Consider the following 27,527-nt stretch of genomic DNA (forward strand, 5'->3'; position numbering starts at 1 on the left):
ACCGGATCTACCTTCTCCTCCGGAGGTGGATGTTTTTTTGCTTTCACCCCTTCAAAGTAGTTCCTCACTTCTTCTCGTGCGATCTCGACGTTCTCCTCCGGGGTCCTCTCGTATGGTAACTTCTCTGGAGTCTTCAGAGAAGGACCGAATCTGTATTTCCTCCTGCCTCTGGCTGTACTGCTAGACGCCGGCAGAGCAGACGTAGCGGTTGTCTTCTTTACTTGCTTACGAGGCGGAGGAGAAGGACCACGACGCGCCGAAGCAGCCGGAGCGGCGGCAGGTCTCTTCCGCCATTGCTGACGAGGCGGAGAAGGAGGAGGCTGGCTGCTCGGGCGCGTCGGCGCAGGCGGAGTGCCGCTACGCGCCGGAGAAGGAGTCGTTCGAGTGCCCTGGTCGTCACTCGTCAGAGAAGGAGGCGGTGGAGGAGGCGGAGTGCCCTGACTCGCCGGAGGAGGAGGCGGTGGAGGAGGCGGAGTGCCCTGACTTGCTGGAGGAGGAGGAGGAGGAGGTGGAGGCGTCCAGTTCGGAAGGTTGATGAGCTCCTTCCGCCATAGGCATGGAGTCTTCAGAGCAGACCCTAGCCTAGTCTCCCCTTCACCGGTAGGGTGGTCAAGCTGGAGGTCCTCAAATCCCTCCGTTATTTCATCCACCATCACTTCTGCTTTGACATGCACTTCCTTTGCTGCAAATGACATATGTCTCCCTGACCAGTTACTGCATCTTTTCACAAACCTCTCCATGATGGGATGGAATTTCCCGTCTTTCATTCTTCCATCAGGTGTAGAATCGCACGGATCCCTGCTTGAGAGTCATTTGGGCACTTCTCGCTGAATAGTAACGAGCACTTGTTTGCGCTTAGGAGTTGCCCAGTGCTCCTTTGGAATGTGGTGAGAGTGTCCTCGATCACCGTGGCTTGATCAGCCGTCGCCTTGAAGAAAAGTAAGCTGTCATCTGCAAAGAGGAGGTTAGTGATGCCCAGGCTCCCACGGGCTACTTTTAGCGGAGTAATCCTTCCGGTTTCTGTTTCTTTATGTAGAAGGCGGTTCAAACCCTCCGCCACGAACAAGAATAAGTATGGACTTAGTGGATCTCCTTGCCTCAACCCTCTCGTGGGTTTAAACCTTTATAGCAATTCCCCGTTAAGTCTCACTATGTATCTCACGGATCGTACACATGTCATGATCCATCCCCTCCATTTGTTACTAAATCCGTACTTCTCTAGAGCCCCTTCTAGGAAATTCTAGTCTACCCTGTCATAAGCTTTTGCCAAATCCAACTTGTAAGCGCGGTGTGTGTTCTAGGCCACCTTACCATGTTGAATTTTGTGAAAACACTCAAAAGGGATCAGTGCATTATCTGTAATCATGCGCCCCGGGATAAAAGCACTTTGTGTTTCTGAGATTAGCTCATCTAGGAAGGGTCGCATCCGGTTGACTAAGCACTTAGAGATCACCTTATAAATCATGTTGCGTAAGCTTATTGGTCTGAAGTCTTTTAGGCTCCATCGGTCATTACCTTTAGGTATCAACACAATAACCATATCGGTTAGGCCCTCTGGCATCTCGCCGTTCTGAAAGAAAGCATGCACAGCTAACACCACCTCTGATTTGAGGATGTCCCAATTTCTCTGGAAGAACCGAGCATGAAACCCATCTAGATCGGGTGCTTTAAGTGGCCCAATTTGGAATAATGCGTCGCTAATTTCTTTCTCTTTGAAATCCCGGTCTAGCTGCTCATTCATATCATCGCTAACCATCCTTGTGAATAAGCTCAACAGCTCTTGCGGTACTACCTTTTTATCCTCTGTATATAACTCTTTGAAGAAATCAGTGGACATTTTTTTGGAGAACCTCTCTTTCTTCTACCCACTGGTCGTGCCCGTTCTTCAGTTTCATGATGGTGTTTTGCTTCCTTCTCCAAGTGGCTTGTCGATGGAACTACTCTGTATTCCTCTCCCCCTCTTGTATGTATGTTGCTCTTGACCTTTGTCTCCATAAAATATCCTCTCTCAGCAGCATTTCGTCTAGTTCTGTCGATGCCTTCCGGATCTCTCTGTCATTTGCTTCGCAAGGTGGTTTTTGCAGGAGCCACTTCAGCCATTTTCGAAGTCTGTCAAGTTATGGATCCAATCCTTGTTGCACTCCATTTACTCAAACTCCGCTGCATATCCTGTATTTTCTTCTGAATATCTACTAGGTTTGCCGCCGCACCCATTTTCGTCCAACATTCCACTATCGTGGACTGTAGCGACGTTTCCCTCTCCCATAAAGCCTCGTATCTGAAATCTCTTTTCCTTTTGTATTCCATCCTGCATCTGAACTGCAGCAAGAGTGGTAAGTGGTTTGATCTTGTAGAGCAGAGGTGCTCAATGTGTGCGTTCTGAAATTTCCTAGACCAGCCCGGCGAAGCAACCCCCCGTCCAATCTAGCCTTCACATTACCCCTCCCGATCTGTTTGTTGTCATAAGTCCAATCCGGTCCGCGATACCCCCGATCATGTAGGTTGCACTAGCTTAAAACCTCCCTAAAATCCGCCATGTTCCTCTCTGACCTTCTAGCACACGAGAAGTGCTCACTTTGCCACAAAGTTTCAGTGAAGTCTCCGATCACCATCCATGGTGCATCTGAGACGTTTGTTAGCCTCTTCAGCAAATTCCACATGTGATATCATTCATGTGATTTTGGCTTGCCGTAAACAAAGGTGTCCCTCCACCACTGGTCATTAGGGCTGTTGCGAATCAACACATCAATATAGCGTGGACCAACTGAGAGCTTTTTTATTTCAACAAGGTCATCCCAATACAAGGCGATCCTTGCCCCTTTCCCTACTCCATCGTGTAACATGCAGTTCTTAAGGCCAAGCCTCCCTCTAAGACTGCTAACCCTCTCTTTATTCTGCCTAGTTTCTGAGAGGAAGACGATGGACGGGCGATGTGTGCCAACAAGGCACACCAACTCTTGATCTGTCCGGGGCTGCCCCAGGCCCCGACAGTTCCAGCTTAGTATCCTCATGGCTCCTGACGGGCGCTTTCCTCCGCGCCCGTCAGTTTACTGGGAGCCCCTGGCCCGGTTGCTTCCTGTGCTTCCTCATTCCCATCATCCACCATCTTCTCAGTGCCCTCCGCTCCCTTCTGTTTCTTGTGGCATTCTACCGTTGGCCCATCTGGTTGCATCTCTTCTATGCCTGCTGCAGCCGTGTACACTCCACTCTTTCCCAGCATCGTGTTCTCTGATCTGCCCGGCGGCTTCCCATTCTTCCCTCCTGTGTTCTTTTTGTTCTGTCCCTGCCTGAGATCACGGCCTGCATGTTGTATGGTGCCGCTATCAACTTGGTTTACACGCCCCTCCAGTGCCTCAGTGGATTGCATCTCTCCCGCATTTAGCTTCAGGCTTGCATGGTGATTTTCACCTGCCTCTTTTGCTGCCCCATCCCTCCTTCTGTTCTTCTATTCCTGTCCCACAACCCTGTTTCTTCAAGGCCTCCTCTGACAGAGCAGCCATGTCGTGCATACTCGTCGTCCGCTGCACAACCGGCTCAAAACCCGGCAGAAACTCCAGACTCTGAACGCTGTTTGCTGGTTCCTGACAAGGCAACACTGGGTGTTGTTGCTGTCACCTCCTTCCCCAGCGGGCTTGCTATCCAACGCCATCAGTTGTTCGGGTTTGATCTCTGTGTCCTGCTTGTTCTGTTTTGTCGCTCCCGGTCCAAGCTTGAGTGCCTGAACCGCAACAATAGCCTCCTGCACCAAGGGATCTACCAGCACGTCATCTGGTACATCTCTGTATTTTTCTTCGGGCAGCTTTGGTGGTGCAGATCTTGCCTCCTCTGGGGTCTCGGAGTCGAAGTGGAGGAATCTTCTAGCGCTGGCTGTCTCTGGTACAACAAAGCCCCCTCTGCTACTGCTCCTTTTAAAAGGGGGGAGGGGCACGCATCACTGCCAGATACCTCATCTTCTGGAGGTTTCCCGGTAGCTTACATTCACGTTGGCCATGCCCTAGGAGTCCACAAAAGCTACATAATCGAGGAAGCCTCTCATACTTTACATTTAAGCGATACACCACATCCTCTGCAAAGTCATGGAACTCTAGCTTGCTATGGAGAGGTTCATCGACATCATGTTGGATACGGATTCTAAACGACTCACCCCAGATCCCACCCTCCGTATCTGCATCAACCTCAATAACCTCTCCAAGTTCACCCCCAATTCGGCGCGCTACCTGCTCGAAGAACATGATCGGCGGGGCGTCAAAGATGCGTGCCCAGATCAGCATGTGGGCGACCTCCACATCCCCGGGTCTGGCGCTTCCTTCCACGGCCACCATGAGGAACGGGTCGCCCCGGTATGTCCAGGGGCCATTGTTGAGGATGAACTTCAGGTCGCCTTCCCTCTCGAACTCAAGCAAGAACATGTTGTTCTTTAGGGGCGAGTAATTGAGGCGCCCCCTCAGTCCCCACTTGTTCTTCAGATCTTGGAAGAGCCCGCCCACGCTGAAGAGATGGACAGAGAAGAAGAGGCCGATGGCGATTCACCTTGACCTCATGGTCGCCCTCTCCTTGGACAGATCCAGGCTGACGACATGGGCTTGCTGCCTTCCCATGTCAATAGGGAACGCAGGTACAACCACATGGCCCTCGCTTGCATCGCCGGTTCCTTGGGCCGTCGGCACTCCCTGCGCCACAGGGGTGCGGTACAGGTCACCCCGATCTCGGGACGAGGCGTCGCGCTCCAACGGACGCGAGCCCAGCCCGCCCTTCTCGCCTGTCGCCGCAGCCTTGCCTGCTCCCTGACCTGCCATAGTTGCTACAAGCACTTTCAAGGTGGTGTGATGAGGGTTGTGTGAGTTGTTGTTCTCATCCTGTGGATCTCTTATACTCCAGTCCCCCCTGTTGATGCATGGCACCTCCTTACGGGTTTCTGATACGTCTCCAACGTATCTATAATTTTTGATTGCTCCATGCTATATTATCTTCTGTTTTGGATGTTTATAGGCTTTATTATACACTTTTATATGTTTTTTGGGACTAACCTATTAACCCAAAGCCCAGTGCCAGTTTCTGTTTTCTCCTTGTTTTAGAGTATCGCAGAAAAGGAAAATCAAACGGAGTCCAATTGACCTGAAACTTCACGGAACTTATTTTTGGACCAGAAGAAACCCAAAAGACTTGGAGTGCACGTCTGGGGATCAACGGGGAAGCCACGAGGTAGGGGGGCGCGCCCACCACCGATGGCCGCGCCGTCCACCCTCGTGGGCCCCTCGTGGCTCCCCTGACATACTTCTTCCGCCTATATATATATATCCATATACCCTCAAACGATCGGGGAGCACAATAGATCGGGAGTTCCGCTGCCAGAAGCCTCCGTAGCCACCGAAAACAAATCTAGACCCGTTCCGGCACCCTGCCGGAGGGGGAATCCCTCTCCGGTGGCTATCTTCATCATCCCGGTGCTCTCCATGACGAGGAGGGAGTAGTTCTCCCTCGGGGCTGAGGGTATGTACGAGTAGCTATGTGTTTGATCTCTCTCTCTCTCTCTCTCTCGTGTTCTTGAGGTGATACGATCTTGATGTATCATGAGCTTTGCTATTATAGTTGGATATTATGATGTTTTCTCCCCCATCTACTCTCTTGCAATGGATTGAGTTTTCCTTTGAAGTTATCTTATCGGATTGAGTCTTTAAAGATTTGAGAACACTTGATGTATGTCTTGCCGTGCATATATGTGGTGACAATGGGATACCACGTGATTCACTTGATGTATGTTTTGGTGATCAACTTGCGGGTTCCGCCCACGAACCTATGCATATGGGTTGGCACATGTTTTCGTCGTGATTCTTCGGTAGAAACTTTGGGGCACTCTTTGAGGTTCTATGTGTTGGTTGAATAGATGAATCTGAGATTGTGTGATGCATATCGTATAATCATACCCACGGATACTTGAGGTGACATTGGAGTATCTAGGTGACATTAGGGTTTTGGTTGATTTGTGTCTTAAGGTGTTATTCTAGTACAAACTCTAGGGCTGTTTGTGACACTTATAGGAATAGCCCAACGGATTGATTGGAAAGAATAACTTTGAGGTGGTTTCGTACCCTACCATAATCTCTTCGTTTGTTCTCCGCTATTAGTGACTTTGGAGTGACTCTTTGTTGCATGTTGAGGCATAGTTATATGATCCAATTATGTTATTATTGTTGAGAGGACTTGCACTAGTGAAAGTATGAACCCTAGGCCTTGTTTCAACGCATTGCAATACCGTTTACGCTCACTTTTATCATTAGTTACCTTGCTGTTTTTATATTTTTAGATTACAAAAACCTTTATCTACCATCCATATACCACTTGTATCACCATCTCTTCGCCGAACTAGTGCACCTATACAATTTACCATTGTATTGGGTGTGTTGGGGACACAAGAGACTCTTTGTTATTTGGTTGCAGGGTTGCTTGAGAGAGACCCTCTTCATCCTACGCCTCCTACGGATTGATAAACCTTAGGTCATCCACTTGAGGGAAATTTGCTACTGTCCTACAAACCTCTGCACTTGGAGGCCCAACAACGTCTACAAGAAGAAGGTTGTGTAGTAGACACCAAGCTCTTTTCTGGCGCCGTTGACGGGGAGGTTAGCGCTTGAAGGTATATCTTTAGATCTTGCAATCGAATCTTTTTGTTTCTTGTTTTATCACTAGTTTATACTATAAAAGAAAACTAAAAAATGGAATTGAGGGTACCTCATATGCTTCATCTTTTTAATATCTTTCGTTAGAATGATGAAAAGGAAAATTGTGGTCAAGTGCTAGAAGAAGAATGCATTAGAATGTTTGGAACTAAATATTTGAATGATGAGCATGATTGAAATGTTGTTAGTATGAACTCCTTGAATATCCATGATGCTAATGATATGCAAAGCCACAAGCTTGGGGAAGCTATGTTTGATGAAGATGATATTATTTGTCCCCAAGTTTTGATGAGCAAATTTATTATGATGAAAGCATGCCTCCTATTTATGATGATTATATTGATGAAAGTGGATTTGGAGAGGTCATGACTTAATTTAGTGATGAATCCACTATTTCAGAAGAGGTTCCAATTGATTATGAGAACAAAGTTGCTATCTATGATGATTATTGTGATGACTTGTATGCTATAAATAATAATGATATCCATGAAACTTGTCATCATGATTTTAGTTTTCAATTGGATTATGCCTCACATGATAATTATTTTGTTGAGTTTGCTCCCACTACTATTCATGAGAAGAATTTTTCTTATGTGGAGAGTAGTAAATTTTGTATGCTTGTAGATCATGAAAATAATGCTTTAGGTGCTGGTTATATTGTTTAGTTCATTCATGAAGCTACTGAAAATTATTATGAGGGAGAAACTTATGCTTGTAGGAATTGCAATAATATCATGTTTCCTCTCTATGTGCTTAAAGTTTTGAAGTTATGCTTGTTTTTCCCTCCTATGCTAGTTGATTATTGTTCCCATAAGTTGTTTGCTCACAAAATCCCTATGCATAGGAAGTGTGTTAGACTTAAATGTGCTAGTCATATGGTTCTTGATGCTCTCTTTATGTTTCAATTCTTATCTTTTATGTTAGCATAGTTGAAATCATCATGCCTAGCTAGGGGCGTTAAACGATAGCGCTTGTTGGGAGGCAACCCAATCCTGTTCTTGTTCTTTACTTTTTTTCTCCTGTTTAGTAATAAAGAATTTATCTAGACTCTGTTATTATTGAGTTTTTATGTTTTAATTAGTGTTTGTGCCAAGTAGAACCGTTGGGAAGACTTGGGGAAAGTCTTGTTAATCTTGCTGTAAAAAACAGAAACTTTAGCGCTCACGAGAACTGCTGCCATTTTTATTTGGAAAGTGCTATTTAGTTATTTCGTTTTGCAGATGATTAATAGATAAATTACTCACGTCCACCAATTTATTTGAGAATTTTATGAGTTCTAGAAGTATACGTTTGATCCAGATTACTACAGACTGTTCTGTTTTTGACAGATTCTGTTTTCTATGTGTTATTTGCTTATTTTGATGAATCTATGAGTAGTATCGGAGGGTATGAACCATAGAGAAGTTGGAATACAGTATATATTACACTAATATAAATAAAAAATTAGTTCATTACAGAACCTAAGTGGTGATTTATTTTCTTATACTAATGGAGCTTACGAGTTTTCTGTTAAGTTTTGTGTTGTGAAGTTTTCAAGTTTTGGGTAAAGATTCGATGGACTATGGAACAAGGAGTGGAAAGAGCCTAAGCTTGGGGATGCCCATGGAACCCCCAAGATAATCAAGGACAACCAAAATCCTAAGCTTGGGGATGCCCCGGAAGGCATCCCCTCTTTCATCTCCGTTCATCGGTAACTTTACTTGGAGCTATATTTTTATTCGCCACATGATATGTGTTTTGCTTGGAGCGTCATTTTATTTTATTTAGTTTTGCTTGATGTTTGAATAAAATACCAAGATCTGAAATTATTAAATGTTAGAGAGTCTTCACATAGTTGCATAATTATTCGACTACTCATTGATCTTCACTTATATCTTTCGGAGTAGTTTGTTGTTGCTCTAGTGCTTCACTTATATCTTCTTAGAGCACGGTGGTGGTTTTATTTTATAGAAATAGATGAACTCTCATGCTTCACTTATATTATTTTGAGAGCCTTAAATAGCATGGTAATTTGCTTAAATAATCATAATATTCTAGGCATCCAAGAATAGTAAAACTTTCTTATAAGTGCATTGAATACTAAGAGAGGTTTGATACTTGATGATTGTTTTGAGATATGGAGGTAATAATATCAAAGTCGTGCTAATTGGGTAGTTGTGAATTTGAGAAATGCTTGTGTTGAAGTTTGCAAGTCCAGTAGCATGCACGTATGGTAAACGTTGTGTAACAAATTTGAAACATGAGGTGTTATTTGATTGCCTTCCTTATGAGTGGCGGTCGGGGACGAGCGATGGTCTTTTCCTACAAATCTATCCCCCTAGGAGCATGTGCGTAATTCTTGGGTTTTGATGACTTGTAGATTTTTGCAATAAGTATGTGAGTTCTTTATGACTAATGTTGAGTCCATGGATTATACGCACTCTTACCCTTCCATCTTTGCTAGCATCTTCGGTACCGTGCATTGCCCTTACTCACATTGAGAGTTGGTGCAAACTTCGCTGGTGCATCCAAACCCCGTGATATGATATGCTCTTTCACACATAAACCTCCTTATATATTCCTCACAACAGCCACCATACCTACCTATTATGGCATTTCCATAGCCATTCCGAGATATATTGCCATGCAACTATCCACCATTCCGTTTATCATGACACATTCATCATTGTCATATTGCTTAGCATGATCATGTAGTTGACATAGTATTTGTGGCAAAGCCACCATTCATAATCCTTTGATACATGTCACTCTTGGTTCATTGCATATCCCGGTACACCGCTGGAGGCATTCATATAGAGTCATCTTTTGTTCTAGTATCGAGTTGTAATCATTGAGTTGTAAATAAATAGAAGTGTGATGATCATCATTTTCTAGAGCATTGTCCCAAGTGAGGAATAAAAAAGAAAAGACAAAGACAAAGGCCATAAAAAAGGGAAGGCCCAAAAAAAGAGAAAGGCCATAAAAAGAGAAGGCCCAAAAAAATGAGAGAAAAAGAGAGAAGGGACAATGCTACTATCCTTTGCCACATTTGTGGTTCAAAGTAGCACCATAATCCTCATGATAGAGAGTCTCTTATTTAGTCACTTTCATATACTAGTGGGAATTTTTCATTATAGAACTTGGCTTGTATATTCCAACAATGGGCCTCCTCAAGTGCCCTAGGTCTTCGTGAGCAAGCAAGTTGGATGCACACCCACTTAGTTTCTTTTGTTGAGCTTTCATACATTTATAGCTCTAGTGCATCCGTTGCATGGCAATCCCTACTCCTTGCATTGACATCAATTGATGGGCATCTCCCTAGCCCATTGATTAGCCGCGTCGATGTGAGACTTTCTCCTTTTTGTCTTCTCTGCATAACCCCCTCATTATATTCTATTCCACCCATAGTGCTATATCCATGGTTCGCACTCATGTATTGCGTGAAAGTTTATAGGTTTGAGATTACTAAAGTATGAAACAATTGCTTCGCTTGTCACCGGGGTTGTGCATGATGAGAGCATTCTTGTGTGACTAAAATAGAGCATGACTAAACTATATGATTTTGTAGGGATGAACTTTCATTGGCCATGTTGTTTTGAGAAGACATAATTGCTTAGTTAGTATGCTTGAAGTATTATTATTTTTATTTTTATGTCAATATGAACTTTTATCTTGAATCTTTCGGATCTGAATATTCATGCCACAATTAAGAAGAATTACATTGAAATTATGCCAAGTAGCACTCCGCATCAAAAATTCTGTTTTTATCATTTACCTACTCGAGGATGAGCAGGAATTAAGCTTGGGGATGCTGATACGTCTCCAATGTATCTATAATTTTTTATTGCTCCATGCTATATTATCTTCTGTTTTGGATGTTTATGGGCTTTATTATACACTTTTATATGATTTTTGGGACTAACCTATTAACCCAGAGCCTAGTGCCAGTTTCTTTTTTTCCTTGTTTTAGAGTATCGCAGAAAAGGAAAATCAAACGGAGTCCAATTGACCTGAAACTTCAAGGAACTTATTTTTGGACCAGAACAAACCCAGAAGACTTGGAGTGCACGTCTGGGGATCAACGAGGAAGCCACGAGGTCGGGGGCGCGCCCACCCCCTGGGCGCGCCCTCCACCCTCGTGGGCCCCTCGTGGCTCCCCTGACGTACTTCTTCCGCCTATATATATCCATATACCTAAAACGATCGGGGAGCACAATAGATCGGGAGTTCCGCCGCCAGAAGCCTCCGTAGGCATTGAAAACCAATCTAGACCCATTCCGGCATCCTGCCGGAGGGGGAATCCCTCTCTGGTGGCTATCTTCATCATCCCGGTGCTCTCCATGACGAGGAGGGAGTAGTTCTCCCTCGGGGCTGAGGGTATGTGTCGTGGAATTGTCACGGCAGATGCCCTTAGTGTCAGGACTTAGTCGCGAGGCCAACGCATCTATGTGGTAGCTTGAGAGGGGTTGAGCAGGACGAGAGACACGATGTTTTTACCCAGGTTCGGCCCCTCACGGTGGAGGTAAAAGCCTACATCCTGCTTCATTGATATTGATGATGATGACCATGGTTACAAGATTGCTCTATCTCGAGAGCTGTTGTCTAAACCTAACTTGTCCAACTTGTGGAACTTGTGAATGTTTTTCCCTTTTGGGGAGCCCTGCCCCTCCTTATATATGTTGGAGGGGCGGGTTACATGTAGAGTCCTATTAGGATTAGGACTAGTCTATCTCTAATACAAACCGGATACAAGTCCAGGTCTTAGCTCCTTGTAAGATAATGTTCCTCACGCCTTTCCTCTTAAACCGGTCCACCATTAACATCCCAGTGCTCTCCATGACGAGGAGGGAGTAGTTCTCCCTCGGGGCTGAGGGTATGTACCAGTAGCTATGTGTTTGATCTCTGTCTCTCGTGTTCTTGAGGTGATACGGTCTTGATGTATCGCGAGCTTTGCTATTATAGTTGGATCTTATGATGTTTTCTCGCCCTCTACTCTCTTGTAATGGATTGAGTTTTCCCTTTGAAGTTATCTTATCGGATTGAGACTTTAAAGATTTGAGAACACTTGATGTATGTCTTGCCGTGCGTATCTGTGGTGACAATGGGATACCACGTGATTCACTCGTTGTATGTTTTGGTGATCAACTTGCGGGTTTTGCCCGTGAACCTATGCATAGGGGTTGGCACACGTTTTCGTCATGATTCTCTGGTAGAAACTTTGGGGCACTCTTTGAGGTTCTATGTGTTGGTTGAATAGATGAATCTGAGATTGTGTGATGCATATCGTATAATCATACCCACGGATACTTGAGGTGACATTGGAGTATATAGGTGACATTAGGGTTTTGGTTGATTTGTGTCTTAAGGTGTTATTCTAGTACGAACTCTAGGGCTGTTTGTGACACTTATAGGAATAGCCCAATGGATTGATTGGAAAGAATAACTTTGAGGTGGTTTCGTACCCTACCATAATCTCTTCATTTGTTCTCCGCTATTAGTGACTTTGGAGTGACTCTTTGTTGCAGTATGAGGGATAGTTATATGATCCAATTATATTATTATTGTTGAGAGGACTTGCACTAGTGAAAGTATGAACCCTAGGCCTTGTTTCAACGCATTGCAATACCATTTACGCTCACTTTTATCATTAGTTACCTTGCTGTTTTTATATTTTCAGATTACAAAAACCTTTATCTACCATCCATATACCACTTGTATCACCATCTCTTCGCCGAACTAGTGCACCTATACAATTTACCATTGTATTGGGTGTGTTGGGGACACAAGAGACTCTTTGTTATTTGGTTGCAGGGTTGCTTGAGAGAGAACATCTTCATCCTATGCCTCCTACGGATTGATAAACCTTAGGTCATCCACTTGAGGGAAATTTGCTACCGTCCTACAAACCTCTGCACTTGGAGGCCCAACAACATCTACAAGAAGAAGGTTGTGTAGTAGACATATGTTTCCGGGGCGTAGTGATTCTGTTCCTTAATCCCACCGATCCTGTCGCCCTTACTTGGACGTGATCCCCCTCGATCATGAGGCGGATCAGCTAATTGGGCCCCGATGGCCCCTCTTTCCTTGCCCAAGCGATATCTTTCCTTTGAGCAGTTGATCAGATCCTCTCTCATCTCTCTCATCTTGTCCCGAATCTTTGTCATGCTTCGATTTGCCCCCAATTCTTGTGATTTTGCCCGATCAGCCATGCTCTCCTTCCGCTTCATTGCGTATTTTTGTATCGCTTTCCTTGTTTTGTTCCATGAATCCTTCGGTCCCAGGGAAATATGCCCTAGAGGCAGTAATAAAGTTATTATTTATTTCCTTATATCATGATAAATGTTTATTATTCATGCTAGAATTGTATTAACCGGAAACATAATACATGTGTGAATGCATAGACAAACAGTATGTCATTAGTATGCCTCTACTTGACTAGCTCGTTGATCAGAGATGGTTAAGTTTCCTAACCATAGACAAAGAGTTGTCATTTGATTAATGAGATCACATCATTAGGAGAATGATGTGATTGACTTGACCCATTCCGTTAGCTTTGCACACGATCGTTTAGTATGTTGCTATTGCTTTCTTCATGACTTATACATGTTCCTATGACTATGAGATTATGCAACTCCCGTTTATCGGAGGAACACTTTGTGTGCCACCAAACGTCACAACGTAACTGGGTGATTATAAAGTTGCTCTACAGGTGTCTCCGAAGGTACTTGTTGGGTTGGCGTATTTCGAGATTAGGATTTGTCACTCTGATTGTCGGAGAGGTATCTCTGGGCCCTCTCGGTAATGCACATCACTTAAGCCTTGCAAGCATTGCAACTAATGAGTTAGTTGCGGGATGATGTATTACGAAACGAGTAAAGAGACTTGCCGGTAACGAGATTGAAACTAGGTATTGAGATACGGACGATCGAATCTCGGGCAAGTAACATACCGATGACAAAGGGAACAACGTATGTTGTTATGCGGTCTGACCGATAAAGATCTTCATAGAATATGTGGGAACCAATATGAGCATCCAGGTTCCGCTATTGGTTATTGACCGGAGAGGTGTCTCAGTCATGTCTACATAGTTCTCGAACCCGTAGGGTCCGCACGCTTAACGTTTCGATGACAGTTATATTATGAGTTTATATGTTTTGATGTACCGAAGGTTGTTCGATTACAAATATATTATGTTTCTGGTTAATACAATTCTAGCATGAATAATAAACATTTATCATGATATAAGGAAATAAATAATAACTTTATTATTGCCTCTGGGGCATATTTCCTTCAGTCTCCCACTTGCACTAGAGTCAATAATCTAGTTCACATCGTCATGTGATTTAACATCAATAGTTCACATCACCATGTGATTAACACCCATAGTTCACATCGACATGTGACCAACACCCAAAGGGTTTACTAGAGTCAATAATCTAGTTCGCATCGCTATGTGATTAACACCCAAAGAGTACTAAGGTGTGATCATGTTTTGCTTGTGAAAGAAGTTTAGTCAATGGGTCTGACACATTCAGATCCATAAGTATTTCGCAAATTTCTATGTCAACAATGCTCTGCATGGAGCTGCTCTAGCTAATTGCTCCCACTTTCAATATGTATCCAGATTGAGACTTTGAGTCATCTGGATCAGTGTCAAAACTTGCATCGACATAACCCTTTACGACGAACCTTTTGTCACCTCCATAACCGAGAAACATATCCTTATTCCACTAAGGATAATTTTGACCAATGTCCAGTGATCTACTCCTAGATCACTATTGTACTCCCTTGCCAAAATCAGGGCAGGGTATACAATAGTTCTGGTACACAACATGTCATACTTTATAGAACCTATGGCTGAGGCATAGGGAATGACTTTCATTCTCTCTCTATCTTCTGCCGTGGTCGGGTTTTGAGTCTTACTCAACTTCACACCTTGTAACATAGGCAAGAACTCCTTCTTTGACTGTTCCATTTTTGAACTACTTCAAAATCTTGTGAAGGTATGTACTCATTGAGAAACTTATCAAGCGTCTTGATCTATCTCTATAGATCTTAATGCTCAATATGTAAGCAGCTTCACCGAGGTCTTTCTTTGAAAAACTCCTTTCAAACATTCCTTTATGCTTTGCAGAATAATTCTACATTATCTCCGATCAACAATATGTCATTCACATATACTTATCAGAAATGCTGTAGTGCTCCCACTCACTTTCTTGTAAATACAGGCTTCACCACAAGTCTGTATAAAACTATATGCTTTGATCAACTTATCAAAGCATATATTCCAACTCCGAGATGCTTGCACCAGTCCATATATGGATCGGTGGAGCTTGCATATTTTGTTAGTACCTTTAGGATTGACAAAACCTTCTGCTTGCATCATATACAACTCTTCTTTAATAAATTCATTAAGGAATGCCGTTTTGTTTATCCATTTGCCAGATTTCATAAAATGCGGCAAGTGCTAACATGATTCGGACAGACTTAAGCATAGATATGAGTGAGAAACTCTCATCATAGTCAACACCTTGAACTTGTCGAAAACCTTTTTGCGACAATTCTAGCTTTGTAGATAGTAACACTACTATCAGCGTCCGTCTTCCTCTTGAAGGTCCATTTAATCTCAATGGCTTGCCGATCAATGGGCAAGTCAATCAAAGTCCATACTTTGTTTTCATACATGGATCTCATCTCAGATTTCATGGCCTCAAGCCATTTCGCGGAATCTGGGCTCATCATCACTTCCTCATAGTTCGTAGGATCGTCATGGTCAAGTAACATGACCTCCAGAACAGGATTACCGTACCACTCTGGTGCGTATCTCAATCTGGTTTACCTACGAGGTTCGGTAGTAACTTGATTTGAAGTTACATGATCATCATCATTAGCTTCCTCACTAATTGGTGTAGTAGTCACAGGAATAGATTTCTGTGATGAACTACTTTCCAATAAGGGAGCAGGTACAGTTACCTCATCAAGTTCTACTTTCCTCCAACTCACTTCTTTCGAGAGAAACTCCTTCTCTAGAAAGGATCCATTCTCAGCAATGAATAACTTGCCTTCGGATCTGTGATAGAAGGTGTACCCAACATTTTATTTTGGGCATCCTATGAAGATGCACTTCTCCGATTTGGGTTTGAGCTTATTAGGTTGAAACTTTTTCACATAAGCATTGCAACCTCAAACTTTAAGAAAAGACAGCTTAGGTTTCTTGCCAAACCATAGTTCATATGGTGTCGTCTCAACGGATTTAGATGGTGCCCCATTTAACGTGAATGTAGCTATCTCTAATGCATAAACCCAAAATGATAGTGGTAAATCGGTAAGAGACATCATAGATCGCACCATATCTAATAAAGTACGGTTGCAACGTTCGGACACACCATTACACTGTGGTGTTCCAGGTGGCGTGAGTAGTGAAACTATTTCACATTGTTTTAACTAAAGGCCAAACTCGTAACTCAAATATTTTACTTCTGTGATCATATCGTAGAAACTTTTATTTTTGTTACGATGATTCTCCACTTCACTCTGAAATTCTTTGAACTTTTCAAATGTTTCATACTTGTGTTTCATGAAGTAGATATACTCATATCTGCTCAAATCATCTGTGAAGATCATAAAATAATGATACCTGCCGCGAGCCTCAATATTCATCGGACCACATACATCAGTATGTATGATTTCCAACAAATCTTTTGCTCGCTCCATTGTTCCGGAGAATGGAGTCTTAGTCATCTTGCCCATGAGACATGGTTCGCAAGCATCAACTGATTCATAATCAAGTGATTCCAAAAGCCCATCAATATGGAGTTTCATGCGCTTTACACCAATATGACCTAAACGGCAGTGCCATAAATAAGTTGCACTATCATTATTAACTTTGCATCTTTTGGCTTCAATATTATAAAAATGTGTATCACCACGATCGAGATCCAACAAACCATTTTCATTGGGTGTATGACCATAGAAGGTTTTATTCATGTAAACAGAACAACAATTATTCTCTAACTTACATGAATAACCGTATTGCAATAAACATGATCCAATCATATTCATGCTCAACGCAAATACTAAATAACATTTATTTTAGGTTTAACACTAATCCCGAAAGTATAGAGAGTGTGCGATGATGATCATATCAATCTTGGAACCATTTCCAATACACATCGTCACTTCACCCTTAACTAGTCTCTGTTCATTCTGCAACTCCCGTTTCAAGTTACTATTCTTAGCAACTAAACTAGTATCAAATACTAAGGGGTTGCTATAAACATTAGTAAAGTACACATCAGTAACACGTATATCAAATATACCTGTGTTCACTTTGCCATCCTTCTTATCCGCCAATTACTTGGGGTAGTTCCGCTTCCATTGACCAGTCCCTTTGCAGTAGAAGCACTCAGTTTCAGGCTTAGGTCCAGACATGGGTTTTTCACTTGAGCAGCAACTTGCTTGCCGTTCTTCTTGAAGTTCCCCTTTCTTCCCTTTGTCCCTTTACTTGAAACTAGTGGTTTTGTTTACCATCAACACTTGATGCTTTTCTTGATTTCTACCTTCGTCGATTTCAGCATCACGAAGAGCTTGGGAATCGTTTCCGTCATCCCTTGCATATTATAGTTCATCATGAAGTTCTACTAACTTGGTGATGGTGACTAGAGAATTCTGTCAATCACTATTTTATCTGGAAGATTAACTCCCACTTGATTCAAGCGATTGTAGTACCCAGACAATCTGAGCACATGCTCACTGCTTGAGCTATTCTCCTCCATCTTTTAGCTATAGAACTTGTTGGAGACTTCATATCTCTCAACTCGGGTATTTGCTTGAAATATTAACTTCAACTCCTGGAACATCTTATATGTTCCATGACGTTCAAAACGTCTTTGAAGTCCCGATTCTAAGCCGTTAATCATGGTGCACTAAACTATCAAGTAGTCATCATATTGAGCTAGCCAAACGTTCAGAACGTCTGCATCTGCTCCTGCAATAGGTCTGTCACCTAGCGGTGCATCAAGGACATAATTCTTCTGTGCAGCAATGAGGATAATCCTCAGATCACGGATCCAATCTGTATCATTGCTACTAACATTTTTTAACTTAGTTTTCTCTAGGAACATATAAAAATTAAACGGGGAGCAACATCGCGAGCTATTGATCTACAACATAGATATGCTAATACTACCATGACTAAGTTCATGATGAATTAAAGTTCAATTAATCATATTACTTAAGAACTCCCACTTAGATAGACATCCCTCTAATCATCTAAGTGATCACGTGATCCAAATCAACTAAACCATAACCGATCATCACGTGAAATGGAGTAGCTTTCAATGGTGAACATCATTATGTTGATCATATCTACTATATGATTCATGCTCGACCTTTCGGTCTCAGTGTTCCGAGGCCATATCTGCATATCCTAGGCTCGTCAAGTTTAACCTGAGTATTCTGTGTGTGCAACACTGTCTTGCACCCGTTGTAGATGGACGTAGAGCTTATCACACCCGATCATCACGTGGTGTCTGGGCACGACGAACTTTGGCAATGGTGCATACTCAGGGAGAACACTTTTATCTTGAAATTTAGTGAGAGATCATCTTATAATGCTACCGCCGAACTAAGCAAAATAAGATGTATAAAAGATAAACATCACATGCAATCAAAATATGTGACATGATATGGCCATCATCATCTTGTGCCTTTGATCTCCATCTCCAAAGCACCGTCATGATTTCCATCGTCACTGGCATGACACCATGATCTCCATCATCTTGATCTATATCAATGTGTCGTCACATGGTCATCTCGCCAACTATTGCTCTTGCAACTGTTGCTATCGCATAGCGATAAAGTAAAGCAATTATTTGGCTCTTGCATCTTATGCAATAAAGAAACAATCATAAGGCTTCTGCCAGTTGCCGATAACTTCAACAAGACATGATCATCTTATACAACAACTTATATCTCATCACGTCTTGACCATATCACATCACAACATGCCCTGCAAAAACAAGTTAGACGTCCTCTACTTTGTTGTTGCAAGTTTTACGTGGCTGCTACGGGCTGAGCAAGAACCGTTCTTACCTTCGCATCAAAACCACAACGATAGTTGTCAAGTTAGTGCTGTTTTAACCTTCTCAAGGACCGAGCGTAGGCACACTCGATTCAACTAAAGTTGGAGAAACTGACACCCGCTAGTCACCTGTGTGCATAGCACGGCGGTAAAACCAGTCTCGCGTAAGCGTACGCGTAATGTCGGTCCGGGCCGCTTCATCCAACAATACCGCCGAACCAAAGTGTGACATGCTGGTAAGCAGTATGACTTATATCGCCCACAACTCACTTGTGTTCTACTCGTGCATATTACATCAACGCATAAAACCTGGCTCGGATGCCACTGTTGGGGAACGTAGTAATTTCAAAAAATTCCTACGCACACACAAGATCATGGTGATGCATAGCAACGAGAGGGGAGAGTGTTGTCCACGTACCCTCGTAGACCGAAAGCGGAAGCGTTAGCACAACGCGGTTGATGTAGTTGTACGTCTTCATGATCCGACCGATCAAGTACCAAACGCACGGCACCTCCAAGTTCTGCACACGTTCAACTCGATGATGTCCCTCGAACTCCGATCCAGCCGAGTGTTGAGGGATAGTTTCGTCAGCACGACGGCATGGTGACGATGGTGATGTTCTACCGACGCAGGGCTTCGCCTAAGCACCGCTACGATATGATCGAGGTGGGTTATGGTGGAGAGGGGCACCGCACATGGCTAAGAGATCAAGAGATCAATTGTTGTGTCTTTGGGGTGCCCCCTGCCCCCGTATATAAAGGAGTGGAGGAGGGGGAGGGCCGGCCCTCTCTATGGCGCGCCCTAGGGGAGTCTTACTCCCACCGGGAGTAGGATTCCCCCTTTCCTAGTAGAACTAGGAGCCCTTCCAAGTAGTAGGAGTAGGAGGGAAGGAAAGGGAAGGGAGAAGGAGAAGGAAGGAAGGGGGCGCCCCCCTCCCTAGTCTAATTTGGACCAGCCCATGGGGAGGGGTGCCACCCTTTGAGGCATTTCTCTCCTTTCCCGTATGGCCCATTAAGGCCCAATACGAATTCCCGTAACTCCCCGGTACTCCCGAAAATACCCGAATCACTCGGAACCTTTCCGATGTCCGAATATAGTCATTCAATATATCGATCTTTACGTCTTGACCATTTCGAGAATCCTCGTCGTGTCCCCGATGTCATCTGGGACTCCGAACTCCTTCGATACATCAAAACACATAAACTCATAATATAACTATCATCAAACTTTAAGCATGCGGACCCTACGGGTTCGAGAACTATGTAGACATGACCGAGACACGTCTCCGGTCAATAACCAATAGCGGAACCTGGATGCTCATATTGGCTCCTACATATTCTACGAAGATCTTTATCGGTCAAACCGCATAACAACATACGTTGTTCCCTTTGTCATCAGTATGTTACTTGCCCGAGATTGGATCGTCGGTATCTCAATACCTAGTTCAATCTCGTTACCGGCAAGTCTCTTTACTCGTTCCGTAACACATCATCCCGCAACTAACTCATTAGTTGCAATGCTTGTAAGGCTTATAGTGATGTGCATTACCGAGTGGGCCCAGAGATACCTCTCCGACAATCGGAGTGACAAATCCTAATCTCGAAATACGCCAACCCAACAAGTACCTTCGGAGACACCTGTAGAGCACCTTTATAATCACCCAGTTACGTTGTGACATTTGGTAGCACACAAAGTGTTCCTCCGGTAAACGGGAGTTGCATAATCTCATAGTCATAGGAACATGTATAAGTTTTGAAGAAAGCAATAGCAACATACTAAACGATCGGGTGCTAAGCTAACGGAATGGGTCATGTCAATCACATCATTCTCCTAATGATATGACCCCGTTAATCAAATGACAACTCATGTCTATGGTTAGGAAACATAATCATCTTTGATCAACGAGCTAGTCAAGTAGAGGCATACTAGTGACAATCTGTTTGTCTATGTATTCACACATGTATTATGTTTCCGGTTAATACAATTCTAGCATGAATAATAAACATTTATCATGATATAAGGAAATAAATAATAACTTTATTATTGCCTCTAGGGCATATTTCCTTCAGTACCTAGTGCATCGGGTCCAATGAAAATATTTTGTGACAATACTGGTGCAATTGCCTTGGCGAAGGAATCCAGATTTCACAAGAGAACCAAGCACATCAAGAGACGCTTCAATTCCATCCGGGATTTAGTCCAGGTGGGAGACATATAAATTTGCAAGATACATGCGGATCTAAATGTTGCAGACCAGTTGACTAAGCCTCTTCCACGAGCAAAACATGATCAGCACCAAGGCTCCATGGGTCTTAGAATCATTACTGTGTAATCTAGATTATTGACTCTAGTGCAAGTGGGAGACTGAAGGAAATATGCCCTAGAGGCAATAATAAAGTTATTATTTATTTCCTTATATCATGATAAATGTTTATTATTCATGCTAGAATTGTATTAACTGGAAACATAATACATGTGTAAATACATAGACAAACAGTATGTCACTACTATGACTCTACTTGACTAGCTCGTTGATCAGAGATGGTTAAGTTTCCTAACCATAGACAAAGAGTTGTCATTTGATTAATGAGATCACATCATTAGGAGAATGATGTGATTGACTTGACCCATTCCGTTATCTTAGCACACGATCGTTTAGTATGTTGCTATTGCTTTCTTCATGACTTATACATGTTCCTATGACTATGAGATTATGCAACTCCCGTTTACCGGAGGAACACTTTGTGTGCCACCAAACATCACAACATAACTAGGTGATTATAAAGGTTCTCTACAGGTGTCTCCGAAGGTACTTGTTGGGTTGGCGTATTTCGAGATTAGGATTTGTCACTCCGATTGTCGGAGAGGTATCTCTGGGCCCTCTCGGTAATGCACATCACTTAAGCCTTGCAAGCATTGCAACTAATGAGTTAGTTGCAGGATGATGTATTACAAAATCAGTAAAGAGACTTGCCGGTAACGAGATTGAAACTAGGTATTGAGATACCGACGATCGAATCTCGGGCAAGTAACATATCGATGACAAAGGGAACAACGTATGTTGTTATGCGGTCTGACCGATAAAGATCTTCGTAGAATATGTGGGAATCAATATGAGCATCCAGGTTCCGCTATTGGTTATTGACCGGAGATGTGTCTCGACCATGTCTACATAGTTCTCGAACCCGTAGGGTCCGCATGCTTAACGTTTCGATGACAGTTATATTATGAGTTTATATGTTTTGATGTACCGAAGGTTGTTCGGAGTCCCGGATGTGATCACGGACATGACAAGGAGTCTCGAAATGGTCGAGACATGAAGATTGATATATTGGAAGCCTATGTCTGGATATCGGAAGTGTTCCGGGTGAAATCGGGATTTTACCGGAGTACTGGGAGGTTACCGGAACCCCCCGGGAGGTTAATGGGCCTTAATGGGCCTTTACAGAGAAGAGGAGAGGCGGCCAGGGCTGGGCTGCACGCCCCTCCCCCTAGTCCGAATAGGACAAGGATAGGGGGGCGGCGCCCCCCTTCCTTCCTCTCTCCCTCCTCTTTCCCCCTCCCAACTCCTAATCCAACTAGGAAAAGGGGGGAGTCCTACTCCCAGTAGGAATAGGACTCCTCCTGGCGCGCCCTCTCTCCTGGCCGGCCGCACCCCCCTTCCTCCTTTATATACAGGGGCAGGGGGCACCCTAGAGACACAACAATTGATCAGTTTGATCTTTTAGCCGTGTGCGATGCCCCCCTCCACCATAGTCCACCTCGATAATACTGTAGCGGTGCTTAGGCGAAGCCCTGCGTTGGTAGAACATCATCATCGTCACCACGCCTTCGTGCTGACGAAACTCTCCCTCAACACTCGGCTGGCCGGATCAGAGTTCGAGGGATGTCATCGGGCTGAACGTGTGCTGAACTCGGAGGTGCCGTACGTTCGGTACTTCATCGGTCGGATCGTGAAGACATACAACTACATTAACCGCGTTGTGCTAACGCTTCCGCTTTCGGTCTACGAGGGTACGTGGACAACACTCTCCCCTCTCGTTGCTATGCATCACCATGATCTTGCGTGTACGTAGGAAATTTTTTGAAATTACTACATTCCCCAACAGCTAGATCCGATCTCCGGTCACCTTCGGGTCGCCTCAGCGAGGCCTCCGTAATTTCCGCTCGACATTTCAGCTTCGAATATGACCAATACTTTATTGTTTGTGCAAGTAACACATTTTATGGGCAGTGTGGGAGAAATGCAGCATCATGCCACAAAAAAGAACAAGATATGACAACATAGCAAACAAACAAGAAGGATTACCAAACAAGAAAGAGTTACTTAAGAAGTTAAGAGAGTACCGGAGATAAGTTAGCTGTCACTGTCAGTTTGTCTAGCATTTGTCTACACGAACCAACATGTCTACCAAAGTCATCCTTTTGCAATAGGACTTGTTGCTTGAAAGGGTTCCTTCAATTAATAGATACAAGAACTTAAATAAAAATGACAAAGAGCAACAAGAGTAGTATATGTGTCGTCGTTACGTCAAGACTTGAATTGGAAAACAACATTTAGGCATGTAACAAGACGATTGCATATTTGTATGCCAACAGTAATTAGATCGGCAAAGCAATTTTTGTTACATGATAGACATTCTCATAACCAATGCAATCAATAAAATACATCAAATTCTCTAGCAATGCCAAATTCCACCTCTTAATATTCTAAAAAGGTTAAAACACTGCTAACAATGGCCGATTTATAATTCAGAAAATTAATGTGCGCAACTATTAAACCGCAATGTGTAAGATATTGACAATCCCTTCAGATACTTCAATACAATGCAATTTGTGTAGATTAAGAAACTAAACCATGTGTACTCTAACAATTATAGGGCAGTACACTTGGTAAAGTTCCTTTGTAGGTTGAGCTACATGGAACCTTTTATCTTCAGCCCTCCAACATCACTTTGGATTGGATGATTCAGTCTCAAGTGTATGAAGCTTATATGTGCCTGCAGAAGGGATATGGCTCGTGGCAAGCCATGTTGGGAGCACGCAAGGAACAAGAGAACTATTGCGGACCAATTTTTCTAAGAAAATTTCATTTGGAAGGGAACTCCTCCAAATCTCCTTCCCCGTAGCCAGGTCCATGGCAATGATAGCACCACCATGTTGGAGGTACACAAGGTTGACTTTGAATGGATGTATGGCAGCAATTTGAACAAGGCAACGGTCGCACCGATCTGTAATTTCAGCTTCGTGATCCAGCGCCCAGCTATAGGTCTCCTCATCCAGCGAAAACGAAACGATCATGCTCAACCTGTCGTCTCTATTGGACACTTGGACGTAGCGCAGCTTCCCCTCGCTGACCCCCATGTGTCGGTACCTGCTCAGCCTCAGCACCGGGGAATCAAAAGCAGGCAGCACGGTAGCTCGCCGAAGCGACCCTCCGGCCGGTCGCTGAAGGGGTCGACGGAGCAGGCACCCCAGGCCAGGTCCACCCACCACAACCGGTCGCCCAGTGTTAGCACCTCATGTGGTTGATCAGCATGCTCCGCGCAATCTCCATCTAGGCCACCCCGACCAGCGGCCGCTCGTCCCATTCCCCTGTCTCAGACAGAAACCAACGTACGACCCTACGGCACCCGCCTCCCTCGCAACTCCTTTTACTGAGCTGAGCGGCGGTTGTAGTGAGTGAATCCGGAACCGTGTCCCGTTCCCCTCCGTGTCGAGCTGGATCTCACCGCATCCCCCTCTGTTTCCCTCTGTTTTTGGTATTTTTGGTTGATTTGATCTAGATTTGGGTGGGTGGGAGGGGGTGGGCTGGCCGTGATGGAGCCGCCAGAGACAACAACATCGACTAGGCAATCCATTAATGTGCATCCTTTCCAAGCTATGCGATTTGTGCCTTGGCTGCTTCCGCTAGCTGACCTCACACTGCCCCTAAACAAGGGGGATGTTGCTCGGACGTTCGAATTCACTGTGGAATTCCTTCCTTCTAAGGCAAAGCTAGGTGATGGTAGCATGCGGGACATAGAGAGAGAGGGAGAGAGAGATACAATTGTGAAGTGGGAGATTGATTTTGTAGAGATTGATCCACAAGAACTACAGAGCATGGAAGAGAAGGCCGTGAAGAATGTGGTGGAAAAAATGGGGGAGAGCATTTTTTGGGGTCTAGAGCAAGCGGTAACATTGTTACGGTTTGATAATTGGGAAGGAGAGTATGTGAGAATTGAGGATGATGAAGACATGGTTGATGAAATCGATCGACAAGATGGCTGGACAACCAAACATACTATGTTTCATGCAGAGCTTGTTGATCTGAAATCAGAATCTAAGGTTGGATATGTGCCCTCAAAGTTATTAGCTTCACAGATGGTAGATGATGATTGGGTTTCAGAGAGGCAGATAATGTCCATGTGTACAGGTGAAGTGACAGTATTACCTGAGGGGGGTGATGTAGAAGAGGGCTCTGATGGTGTTGGAAGGGTTGTTTCTGTTGATTGGAATTCAGTAGAATTAAATGACCCAATTGATTTAGTCACTGCACCAATGGATGACACTGAGATGGCGATTTTTTTGGCATTCCAGTAGCTGATGAAGATAAGGAGGAGAAGGATGGTGAATCTAGTATGCCTACTGATACTGATGCTAACAGAGATAGAACTGAAGATGTGGATGGACAGCTGATGGAAGATGCTGTAGATGATGTAGATGATGCACATGATGATGAGTTGTTAAATGTGTATGACAAGGAAAACCATGTTATTGCAGTGGGGAATTTGTTCCCAAACATGGATGAGTTTAGGATGTGTTTCAAGACTTATGTAGTCAAACATGAGTTTGATGCCAAGACTAAGTGGACTGGTAGAAAGAAGTTTTATGCAAGATGTAGAGGTTTTGATGGAAGTGTCAAGACTTGCAAGTGGTACATATCTGCTATACGCCAACCTGATGGAAGTACCATTAGGATGAAGCAAATCCCTCACCAACATACTGTTGGAGAACGTTGTAGAAAACAAAAATTTTCCTACGGTTTCACCAAGATCCATCTATGAGTTCATCTAGCAACAAGTGATCGGATGCATCTACATACCTTGTAGATCGCGAGCGGAAGCGTTCAAAGAACGGGGATGAGGGAGTCGTACTCGACGTGATCCAAATCACCGGAGATCCTAGCGCCGAACGGACGGCACCTCCGTGTTCAACACACGTACGGTCAGCGTGACGTCTCCTCCTTCTTGATCCAGCAAGGGGAAAGGAGAGGTTGAGGAAAATGGCTCCAGCAGCAGCAGCACGACGGCGTGGTGGTGGAGAAGCAGTACTCCGACAGGGCTTCGCCGAGCTCTACGGAGGAGGAGGAGGAGGTGTTGGAGGGGAGAGGGAGGCGCCAAGGGCATGGGTGCAGCTGCCCTCCCTCCCCCCTCTATACATAGGGAGCCTAGGGGGGCGGCGGCCCTAGGAGATGCAATCTCCTAGGGGGGCGGCGGCCAAGGGGTGGGGGGTTGCCCCCCAAGCAAGGGGGCGCCCCCCTTTAGGGTTTCCCCTAGCCTAGGCGCATGGGGCCTAGGGGAAGTGGCGCCCCAGCCCACTTTGGGCTGGATCCCTTCCCACTTCAGCCCATGGGGCCCTCCGGGATAGGTGGCCCCACCCGGTGGACCCCCGGGACCCTTCCGGTGGTCCCGGTACAATACCGGTGACCCCGAAACTTGTCCCGATGGCCGAAATAGCACTTCCTATATATAATTTTTTACCTCCGGACCATTTTGAAACTCCTCGTGACGTCCAGGATCTCATCCGGGACTCCGAACAACATCCGGGTTACTACATATACATATCCCTACAACCCTAGCGTCACTGAACCTTAAGTGTGTAGACCCTACGGGTTCGGGAGACATGTAGACATGACCGAGATTGCTCTCCGGTCAATAACCAACAGCGGGATCTGGATACCCATGTTGGCTCCCACATGCTCCTCGATGATCTCATCGGATGAACCACGATGTCGAGGATTCAAGCAACCCCATATACAATTCCCTGTGTCAATCGGTATGTTACTTGCCCGAGATTCAATCGTCGGTATCCCAATACCTCGTTCAATCTCGTTACCGGCAAGTCACTTTACTCGTACCATAATGCATGATCCCGTGACCAGACACTTGGTCACTTTGAGCTCATAATGATGATGCATTACCAAGTGAGCCCAGTGATACCTCTCCATCATACGGAGTGACAAATCCCAGTCTTGATCCATGTCAACCCAACAGACACTTTCAGAGATACCCGTAGTATACCTTTATAGTCACCCAGTTACATTGTGACGTTTGGTATACCAAAGTACTCCTACGGTATCCGGGAGTTACACGATCTCATGGTCTAAGGAAAAGATACTTGACATTGGAAAACTCTAGCAAACGAACTATACGATCTTGTGCTATGTTTAGGATTGGGTCTTGTCCATCACATCATTCTCCTAATGATGTGATCTCGTTATCAATGACATCCAATGTCCATAGTCAGGAAACCATGACTATCTGTTGATCAATGAGCTAGTCAACTAGAGGCTTACTAGGGACATGTTGGTGTCTATTATTCACACATGTATTACGATTTCCGGATAACACAATTATAGCATGAATAGAAGACAATTATCATGAACAAGGAAATATAATAATAATGCTTTTATTATTGCCTCTAGGGCATATTTCCAACAGTCTCCCACTTGCACTAGAGTCAATAATCTAGTTACATTGTGATGAATCGAACACCCATGGAATTCTGGTGTTGATCATGTTTTGCT

At 44.2% G+C, this 27,527-nt stretch overlaps 2 pseudogenes; one reads left to right on the forward strand and one right to left on the reverse strand.

The window, feature by feature from the left end:
• Positions 1 to 23,118: 23,118 nt before the first annotated feature.
• Positions 23,119 to 24,600, reverse strand: LOC123057317 (uncharacterized; annotated as a pseudogene).
• A 151-nt stretch (positions 24,601 to 24,751) lies between these two features.
• The window catches only part of LOC123057318 (uncharacterized), a 35,802-nt pseudogene continuing 33,026 nt past the window's right edge, over positions 24,752 to 27,527 (forward strand).

Source organism: Triticum aestivum, chromosome 3A, assembly GCF_018294505.1.
Source record: "Triticum aestivum cultivar Chinese Spring chromosome 3A, IWGSC CS RefSeq v2.1, whole genome shotgun sequence".
Taxonomy (NCBI): domain Eukaryota; kingdom Viridiplantae; phylum Streptophyta; class Magnoliopsida; order Poales; family Poaceae; genus Triticum; species Triticum aestivum.